General features: G+C 40.4%; 1 non-coding gene across 1 annotated transcript; it reads right to left on the bottom strand.

Annotated features, from left to right (window-relative positions):
• Nucleotides 1-836: 836 nt before the first annotated feature.
• Nucleotides 837-943, bottom strand: LOC112518775. Its single transcript, XR_003069847.1, has one exon. It is a non-coding gene; the product is annotated as a small nucleolar RNA R71 (small nucleolar RNA).
• Between the last annotated feature and the right edge of the window lie 8,463 nt (nucleotides 944-9,406).

The raw sequence follows: 9,406 nt of genomic DNA, 5'->3' as shown, positions 1-9,406 counted from the left end.
ACTTGCTTTGTGGCCAAATTTCATTAAGTCTAAAGGTGTGAAATATAACCGACCAAGTTTTTGGCGCTGCTGTCGGGGATCGCTTCGCTAAAAGTTTTATTTTGAGTAAATTAAAAGATTTGATTTTTCTAGTACCATCAGAATCGTTTTTAAAGTGGTGTATGTCACGGTCACAACGTGGGGAATTTTTCGAATTTGATCCCGATATTAAGAGAACGTTTCACCATCATAGGAGGGGTCAAAGAGCAATTTTGGCTCTACTCCCTCCGAACATGGCGTTACCTCCCCCAATTATTCCGGAAATACCATATTTGGAAAACCAACCGCCGGGTTTTGAACAAATTCCACAATTCCCGAACTTTCAACAAGGACATCCACATAATGGTAAGATTTTGGACATAGAATCGGAACCTAATGAGCACCAAAGAGCACAAACTCCGAAGATTATTAATTTGGCAAATTCCAAAAATGAGAGGATCATGGATTATGCTATTTCGGATTTTGAGCAATTAAATTCCGGGATAGTTAGGCCACATATGACCGCTCTTCATTTCGAACTCAAACCGATAATGTTTCACATGTTGCAAACAAATGGCCAATTTGTCGGATTACCTTCGGAAGACCCACATTCGCATTTAAAATCTTTTATGGAAATCACTTATGCTTTCTTGATCCCGGGAGTGTCAAATGACGCTCTCAGACTCACTTTGTTTCCATTTTTCTTGAGGGATCGGGAAAAAGCATGGTTTAACTCGTTAACTCCGGATTCTGTGCTGTCATGGAGTAACATGGCGGAAAAAAATTTACGAAAATATTTCCTACCAACAAGGAACGCTAAGTCCAGAAATGAGATCTGTCTTTTCAAACAAATGGACAATGAGGCTGTTCTTGACGCGTGGGAAAGGTTCAAAGAGCTGTTGAGGAAATGTCCATACCATGGCATTCCGTACTGTATTCAACTTGAGACGTTTTACAATGGGTTAAATCCCATGGAAAAAAAAATGCTTGATGCGACTGCGGGTGGAGCCTTCACAGCTATGACCTATAATGAAGGATATTAAATCCTAGAAAATATTTCGGCAAAAAATGAGCATTGGGCCGACCCACGTGCTCAGTCACAGAAAAAGACTGCAGTGATACATGATGTAGATGCATATATTGCGTTAACAGCTCAGCTTACCTCCATGACAAACATGCTGAAAAATTTAACTTCCGGTCAGGGAGGATAGCAAGCTGCTAGTACACCAGTCCAAACAGTCCTATTTGTGCAATGTGTGTGTTGTGGCGGGGAACACTCCTATGAACATTGTCCTCACAATTCTGAATCAGTAAACTATGTTCATAATCGAGCTAATCCCTAGTCCAACACATATAATGCCAGTTGGAGATAACATCCGAACTTTTCTTGGAAAAGTCCTAGTTTAAACCCACCAGTCCATAAACAACAAGGAACTTCTAATTTCCAACCGCAACATCATGGAAATAATTCTAACTCTCAGACTCACCAACAAAGTTTTCAGAATTCACAACCACCTTTTTAGAATAAACCTCCTCCACAGTCAAAATCATCTTCTTCGGAAGCAATGATTAAAGGACTCTTTGCACATGCACAAGCATAAAACCAAGCTTTAATAAATCAACAAAGTGCGGCCATCGGGAATTTAGAGATTCAAGTCAGTCAACTTGCACTCAACCAGAACAATCGAGCCATTGGTACCTTGCCCAGTAATACAGAGGTCCCTAGAGACCTAGGTAAGGAACATGTGAAAGTAGTGACCCTTAGGAGTGGGAAGGAGTTCAAAGAAAAAGTGCCCAAAGATAGTGCACCAATTTTGACAGAAGCTGATGCTACATCATTGGTTCCTGCCAAAGAAAGATCGGTCCTACCCTTAGAGAAACAGGCATTGGAGACCACCACTTCTGTCCCCCCTAGATCAGATTTTCCATTATTTTTTCCTGAGGATGCTCTAAAGAAGTCAAAAGAAACTGAGGTTTTAGAGACCCCCTAAGCTTGATGCTAAAATTTCATCTGAACCTCCAAAGGGCACCACAAAGACCCAAGGTATTCAGGACCCATCTTGCTCAGCACCTCCAAGTAAGAATGTGATAAAACCGGTCCCTCCTTATGTTCCCTACCCCCAAAGGTTGAGGAATCAAAAAGAGGAACTGCACTTTAAGAAATTCTTGGATGTATTTAAAGAATTGCACATCAACATCCCGCTTGTTGAAACAATTGAGCAAATGCCTAGTTATGTCAAGTTTCTGAAGGACATCCTAAGCAAGAAGAAGAAGTTGACTGAATATGAGACTGTAGCCCTAACCGAAGGATGTAGTGTGCTTTTGACCAATAGCATACCCCCTAAGCTAAAAGATCCAGGGAGTTTTACCATTCCTTGTTCAATAGGAGGGAAAGAGATAGGGAAAGCCCTATGTGACTTAGGAGCTAGTATCAACCTTATGCCCTTGTCTGTTTTCAACACCTTAGGCATAGGAGAAGCTAGACCGACCACAGTCACACTCCAATTGGCCAACAAGTCCATAGCATATCCTAAGGGAAAATTAAAGATGTTTTGGTATAAGTTGACAAGTTCATATTTTTGGCGGACTTTATCATTCTAGATTTTGAGGCGGATAAGGACATTCCTATTATTTTAGGAAGACCATATCTAGCCACCGGAAGAACTTTGATAGACGTCCAAAAAGGAGAGTTGACTATGAGACTTCAAGACTAAAAAGTCACCTTTAATGTCTTCAACTCTCTAAAGAACCCTGATTACTTGGAAGAGTGTTCAAGAATATTTGAGATAGAGGAGATGTGTTTGGAGGAGGGAATTCAGAAAATCCTTAACTTGGAAGGAGAGTATGATGAGGAAATAGAAGAGGAAAGTGTTGAGGAAATAGAGGAATTAGGAACTGATGTTGTCCTAGTGGATGCTGCAGCATTTGAGCTGCTAAAAAATAATGAGCAAAAAGACTTCACCCCGTCCATAGAATCACCACCTGATTTGGAGTTGAAACAACTCCCATCCCATCTAAAATATGCTTTTCTAGGAGAAGACAAATTGCCTGTCATTATCTCATCTACCCTAGAATTACATCAAGAAAAGAAACTTGTGGATATGTTAAAATTACATAAGAGGGCCTTAGGATGGACCATTGTTGACCTTAAAGGGATTAGTCCCTCTATTTGTCAACACAAGATCATCCTAGAAGATAAAAATCTCACTTCCATAGAACCTCAACGAAGGCTAAATACTGTCATGAAAGAGGTAGTCAAAAAGAAGATTTTAAAATGGTTAGATGCCGGAATTATTTTTCCGATTGCCAATAGTTCTTGGGTTAGTCCAGTCCAATGTGTTCCAAAAAAGGGAGGGTTCACAGTCATCACAAATGACAAAAATGAACTTATCCCTACTAGAGTTGTCTCCGGTTGGAGAATATGCATGGACTATAGGAGACTAAACAAGGTTACCCAAAAAGACCATTTTCCACTACCTTTCATTGACCAAATGTTGGATAGGTTAGCCGGAAAGGAGTTCTATTGTTTTCTGGATGGTTATTCAGGTTTTCATCAAATACCGGTGGCGAGAGAGGACCAAGAGAAGACCACTTTTACTTGTCCCTATGGCACCTCTGCTTTCAGAAGAATGTCATTTGGACTTTGTAATGCTCCTGCCACCTTTCAAAGGTGTATGATGTCCATATTTTCTAATATGCTTGAAAAATCCATTGAAATATTTATGGATGATTTTTCTGTGTATGGTTCATCATTTGACAATTGTTTAAATAATTTGAAAAAGAGCTTTGAAAGGTGTGAGAAAACAGAATTGGTCCTCAATTGGGAGAAATGTCATTTCATGGTCAAAGAAGGAATTGTTCTTGGACACTTGATTTCTAAAATAGGGGTTGAGGTAGATAAGGCAAAACTTGAAGTAATTGAAAAACTACCCGAACCTACCACGGTTAAGGGAATCAGAAGCTTTTTGGGTCATGTCGGATTTTATAGAAGGTTTATCAAAGATTTTTCTAAAATTTCAAAACCTTTTTGTTTACTACTACAGCATGATCAAAAATTCAATTTTAATAATGAATGCATAAATGCATTCAAAACTTTGAAAAAAACTTTGGTTACCGCACCAGTGGTAGTTGCCCGGATTAGAACAAACCTTTTGAGATCATGTGTGACGCTAGTGATTGGGCGGTAGGTGTTGTATTAGGACAAAGGAAGGACAAGGTGTTCCATTCAATTTACAACGCAAGTAAGATTTTGAATGAGGCACAAATTAATTACACCACAACTGAGAAAGAATTATTAGCCACGGTTTTTGCTTTTGAGAGATTTAGGTCCTACTTGATGGGAACAAAGGTAATTGTGCATACCGATCACTCAGCCATCAAATACCTAATTTCAAATAAAGATGCAAAACCTAGGTTAATAAGATGGGTGCTTTTATTGCAAGAATTTGATTTAGAGATACTTGATAGAAATGGGGTAGAGAATCAAGTAGCGGACCATTTGTCTAGGTTGGAAGAGCCCGAGAAAGGAGGAATGGACATTAGTGATACTTTTCCGGATGAATGAATCCTCTTGATTGACCAACCAAAAACACCATGGTGTGCAGATTTGGCTAATTTCTTGGCCTGTGGAATAAAACCCTCTGATTACATAGGCCACATGTTGAAAAAATTCTTTCATGATGCTAAATCTTATTTGTGGGATGACCCGTTTTTGTTTAGACTTGATACTGATCAGGTGTTAAGAAGATGCGTGCCCGAATCTGAAGTACCAGCAATCCTGCAGCATTGCCATCATGCACCATACGGAGGCCATTTTGGAGGCCAAAGAACTGCAACCAAAGTTCTACAGTCCGGTTTTTATTGGCCAACCATTTTTAAAGATTCCCACAATTTTGCACAGAGGTGCAACGAATGTCAAAGAAGTGACTCCATTTCCAAAAGAAATGAAATGCCATTAAATGGAATACTCGAAGTTGATTTATTTGATGTTTGGGGAATAGACTTCATGGGTCCTTTCCCTCCATCAAATAACTGCCAATACATACTTGTGGCTGTTGACTACGTATCCAAATGGGTGGAGGCTATGGCATGTGTGTCAAATGACGCAAAAATTGTGGTTAAGTTCCTTCAAAAACATATTTTCACACGGTTCGGTACCCCAAGGGCACTAATTAGTGATGAGGGTACCCACTTTGTGAACAATTTGTTAAAAGGAGTCCTTGAAAAATACAATGTTAACCACAGAATTGTCACGGCTTATCACCCACAAACTAATGGTTTGGCAGAGCTCTCTAATAGGGAAATTAAAAGCATTTTGGAAAAAGTGGTCAAACCCAATAGGAAGAACTAGGAATTCAAATTAGACGATGCTTTATGGGCATACCGAACTGCTTTCAAAACACCAATCAGTATGTCTCCATATAAGCTAGTCTACGGAAAAGTCTGCCATTTGCCCTTAGAACTTGAGCACAAAGCATATTGAGCTATCAAAGAGCTAAATATGTCTTTGGATGAAACCGGAAAGAAAAAAAAGTTTCAACTTTGTGAAATGGAAGAACAAAGACAAATGTCTTATGAAAATGCCAAACTTTATAAAGAAAAGACAAAGAAATGGCATGATAATAGGATCCAACACCGGGAGTTGAAAGAAGGACAAAATGTCTTCTTGTTTAACTCTAGGTTGAAACAATTCCCGGGAAAGCTCAAGTCTAGGTGGTCTAAACCTTTTGTCATTCACAAAGTCTACTCTTATAGAGCGGTTGACCTTATTAACCCGGAGGACAACACTGTGTTTAAAGTGAATGGGCAACGAGTTAAGGTATTTCATGATACTGTAGCATTCCCAGAGCATTGCTCTGAGAATTGGGCTATACCTTAGGAATGAAGGTGTTTTTGGACTTTGCAAGTCCAGGTTGGTTTGTACATATTTTTCCTCTTTATATTTATGTTTTAGAGTAGTTATGTTTTATTAGTTTGTTCTTGTGTAGGTTATTTTCAAAGGGATTATCATGGGAAGTTGATGTTCTGCCAATGCTGCAGCATTCATAGGTTCATATGTGAGGTTTAGCAGCATCTTTGTAAGGAAGTCAAGAAAGTACAAGTGATGTCATCATTGCATCAAAACAGTTTTTGTCAGCCTCTTTTTCTCAGATTTTGTCCCCCATGCACCTTCAACCCACTCCATCATAATTAATGTTTAACATCTTGATAACCAATTTTGACACTACCTTAACCGTCAATGCATGTGATTAGAAAGAAACTTGATGGAGAGATGACCTTTCATCTTCCCCATAACCACCTTTGACACTTACCATCGCCGGCTGCCTCATCCTTACATCACCTGCCGGATTTCTAACCCATCACCTCTCCATTATTAAGACAAACCACTCTCACTCATACTGTCACCACTCCACTTTCTTCTTCTCACTGTTCGAAAATCATGGCCCGCATGAAAAGAGCGACGGTTCGTGACCCACCTCAGTCGGTCTAGCAAAGTAACCGCCGGCGAGCATGTACCTCATCGTAGCGACAAACAGGGGAGCCTGAAATGATCGACTTTGTCGATAATAGCCCCTCGTTGTCTCCTCCCTCGTCACCATCGCCGCCTAGACCTCGGATAATCACTCCATTAATCGCCGATTCGTCCCTTCTGCGCGCTAGACGAACGGCGCGACGACCGCCGTCTCCTTCGCCACCCTCGACCGACTGTCCCCCATCGCCTCCACCGTCCTCCGATGTCGCGCCTCCATCTTCACCACCTGCGGCAGTCTAGACAGCCACTCCACCACCATCATCGCTGCTGACAGTTACAAGCCCTAAATCAGGTGTCGAGGTAAGCACAGTTTCGAGCCCTAATTTACCTGTTGAGGGAATAACTACCTCCGACTCATCTGAGGAGGAAAATATTATGCAACCTCAATCTCCCTCAACTGTTGTGAATTCTTCAAGGATGTATTTCTTGACTTGGTATGATCAACCTTGTGCACATATGCCTGAAGCCACTGTTTTGGCTGACTCTACACCTCACATTGTTGAGGATGAACTTATAGGGCTTGATCACAGTGAACCTAATGTTGGGGATGAAGCCATTGATTCCCCACACATTGAGGCTGATTTAGAGGCCGATGTAAGGAATTTGACCCTAATTCCTACTAAAAAAAGAAAGGGTTTGGGAAGGATATTTGCTACCAGGTCAAAGTCTGTGGATGGTCAGCCTTTAAAAAGAGACCAAGGCACACTCCGCCTTCTGTACAGTTGAGGCACACAGCCTTTGTGTCTAGAAAGTCACTGCGAATGGCTATAGCAAGGCTTGATGAAACAGCCGGTCCTTCGCGAGTAAGAACCACACACAGCATGTCAAGAACTAAACCCATTCCTAGGCCACAACAACTATTTAATGGGTTTAGTACTGAAGTAGCACAGTTGAAGTTTGCAAATATCAAAAACAAGAAAGTATTACCAGATAAGGGGTTCGATAGGAGAAGTATTGAAGAATTCAGTTTTATCTGGGACGTGATCAACAGGCAAGGCTGGCAAGTACTATGCGAGGTAAAAAACTCTTTCAACTTGTCTTTGATTAGATTTGATTAGAGAATTTTACGCAAAAGCTTGCGTGTTTAGCACCACAAAGATCAAGGTTCGGGGTGTTCGAATGAGTATCTCGGCCAAGGCTATTAACAAGCTTTTAGGCCTTTCACCCCCGGCCAAAACTGATTTTGAGATTCTGTCTCAATCGGCTTCGCAAGCCAGACTTGAGGAAATTGGTAGGGAACTTGGGAAGGTCGGGACCGGTTGGGATGTCCATAGTAACTACATGTTACGGACCTATAGGGCTTCGAATTTAAAACCCGATGCTAATGTGTGGATGAACTTCATTAGATATTCGGTTGAGAGAATCATTTTGTTATATTGTGTGGTAATGGGCAAGACGCTTAATGTGGGGGAAATCATAGAAAAGACCATACTTTATTGTTCAAAAAGGAGACAAGGGAAACTGTTTTTTATGGGCTTGATTTATAAGTTGCTTATGCAAGCGGGTGTTCCCCAATACACTGATGACCTAGTGATTAAAGAGTGTGAGGAGAAATGCACCATTGACATGAAGGCTGTATCTAGACTTAGAGAGAGGACTGAGAGAGGAAGGGAGTTACCCGGTGTGACCAGGGCTATGGAGGAGCTTTTGGCACAAAGTGGTAATATAATGGACTACCTGATAAAACAGCGGGCTGAGATGGTAGAGAGGTTAGAGAACATGCAAACTGATTTGACGGACAGGTTGAAGGCAAGTGAAAGGAAGATGAAGAAGAGGTTTGAAAAGATGAAAGAAGACTTGGAGAACGGGGTTGCTGACAAGATCAAAAGGATGCAGAAAAAGCTAAATCGGTACAAGACGGAGAACGGGAGATTGAAGGCTGAGATCACAGTCGCGGCTGCCCGGAGTGCACAGCCTACTCCTTTGGAATAGGACAGGTTCTACCACCCTACTTTAGCTTCATATTTTATCTTTTTGAGTTAGGAATAGTTTTTTATACTTTGTAGTCTTATTTTTATGCATGATCATTTCTGTTGAGGGCCGTTAACACATGAGATCATAGCCCAAATAATTTTAGTGATTGTTTGTCATTTAATCATGGTACTTTGTTTTTGCTAGAACTAGCAAAACCCTTTTTGGGAAAACACTTTGATCACACTATCACCATTAGGAAATGAGATAGACCATCTTTTCTATGCTCATATTAGCCACTTGCACCCTTTAAACACCATTTACCCCACAAAACGCCAATGAGGACATTGTCACATTTAAGTTTGAGGGAGGAGTATACATAAGGACATAAAGTCAATACAAAAGAGCAAAGCTCTAAATGGACTCCTTATCACATAAAAGGGTGTGGAAAAACACAGCAAAAGTCCCATAGGGGCTATGTGCACACTCCAAGCAAAAGAGGCCAAAGTGCCCAAAAATTTGAAAAATTTATTGTGGAGTATACAAGAGAAAAAAAGGCTATGAGAGAAAAGATACGCCAATGAGAGAAAACCCTATAAGCCCTATTGATCCTAAAATGGTGATTTTGTTTGAACTTAACGAAGAAAAGGGAATGCTAGCCTATGGTTCACACAAAGAACTTGGTTTTGAGTGACWCATCTTAGATTTATGAAAGGCTATGAACATCATGATGTTATAACTCTCTTTGGGAAGGCACTTAATGCCTTGATCATGTATTTTTGTTTATAGTGAGTCTTTATATTTGTCTTTTGGTTGCTTGGGGACAAGCAACGGTTTAAGTTTGGGGGTATGATATGTGTTGAGAATTTAACACATAAAGCACTCATTTTACGTCTTTTTAGTTATAATAATTTCTTTTCATTCCCACTTTGAGTCATTTTTATT

Source organism: Cynara cardunculus (assembly GCF_001531365.2).
Source record: "Cynara cardunculus var. scolymus isolate 2C chromosome LG 9, CcrdV1, whole genome shotgun sequence".
Taxonomy (NCBI): domain Eukaryota; kingdom Viridiplantae; phylum Streptophyta; class Magnoliopsida; order Asterales; family Asteraceae; genus Cynara; species Cynara cardunculus.
Note: the sequence above shows the minus strand (reverse complement) of the source record. Positions and strands in the feature narration are given on the sequence as shown.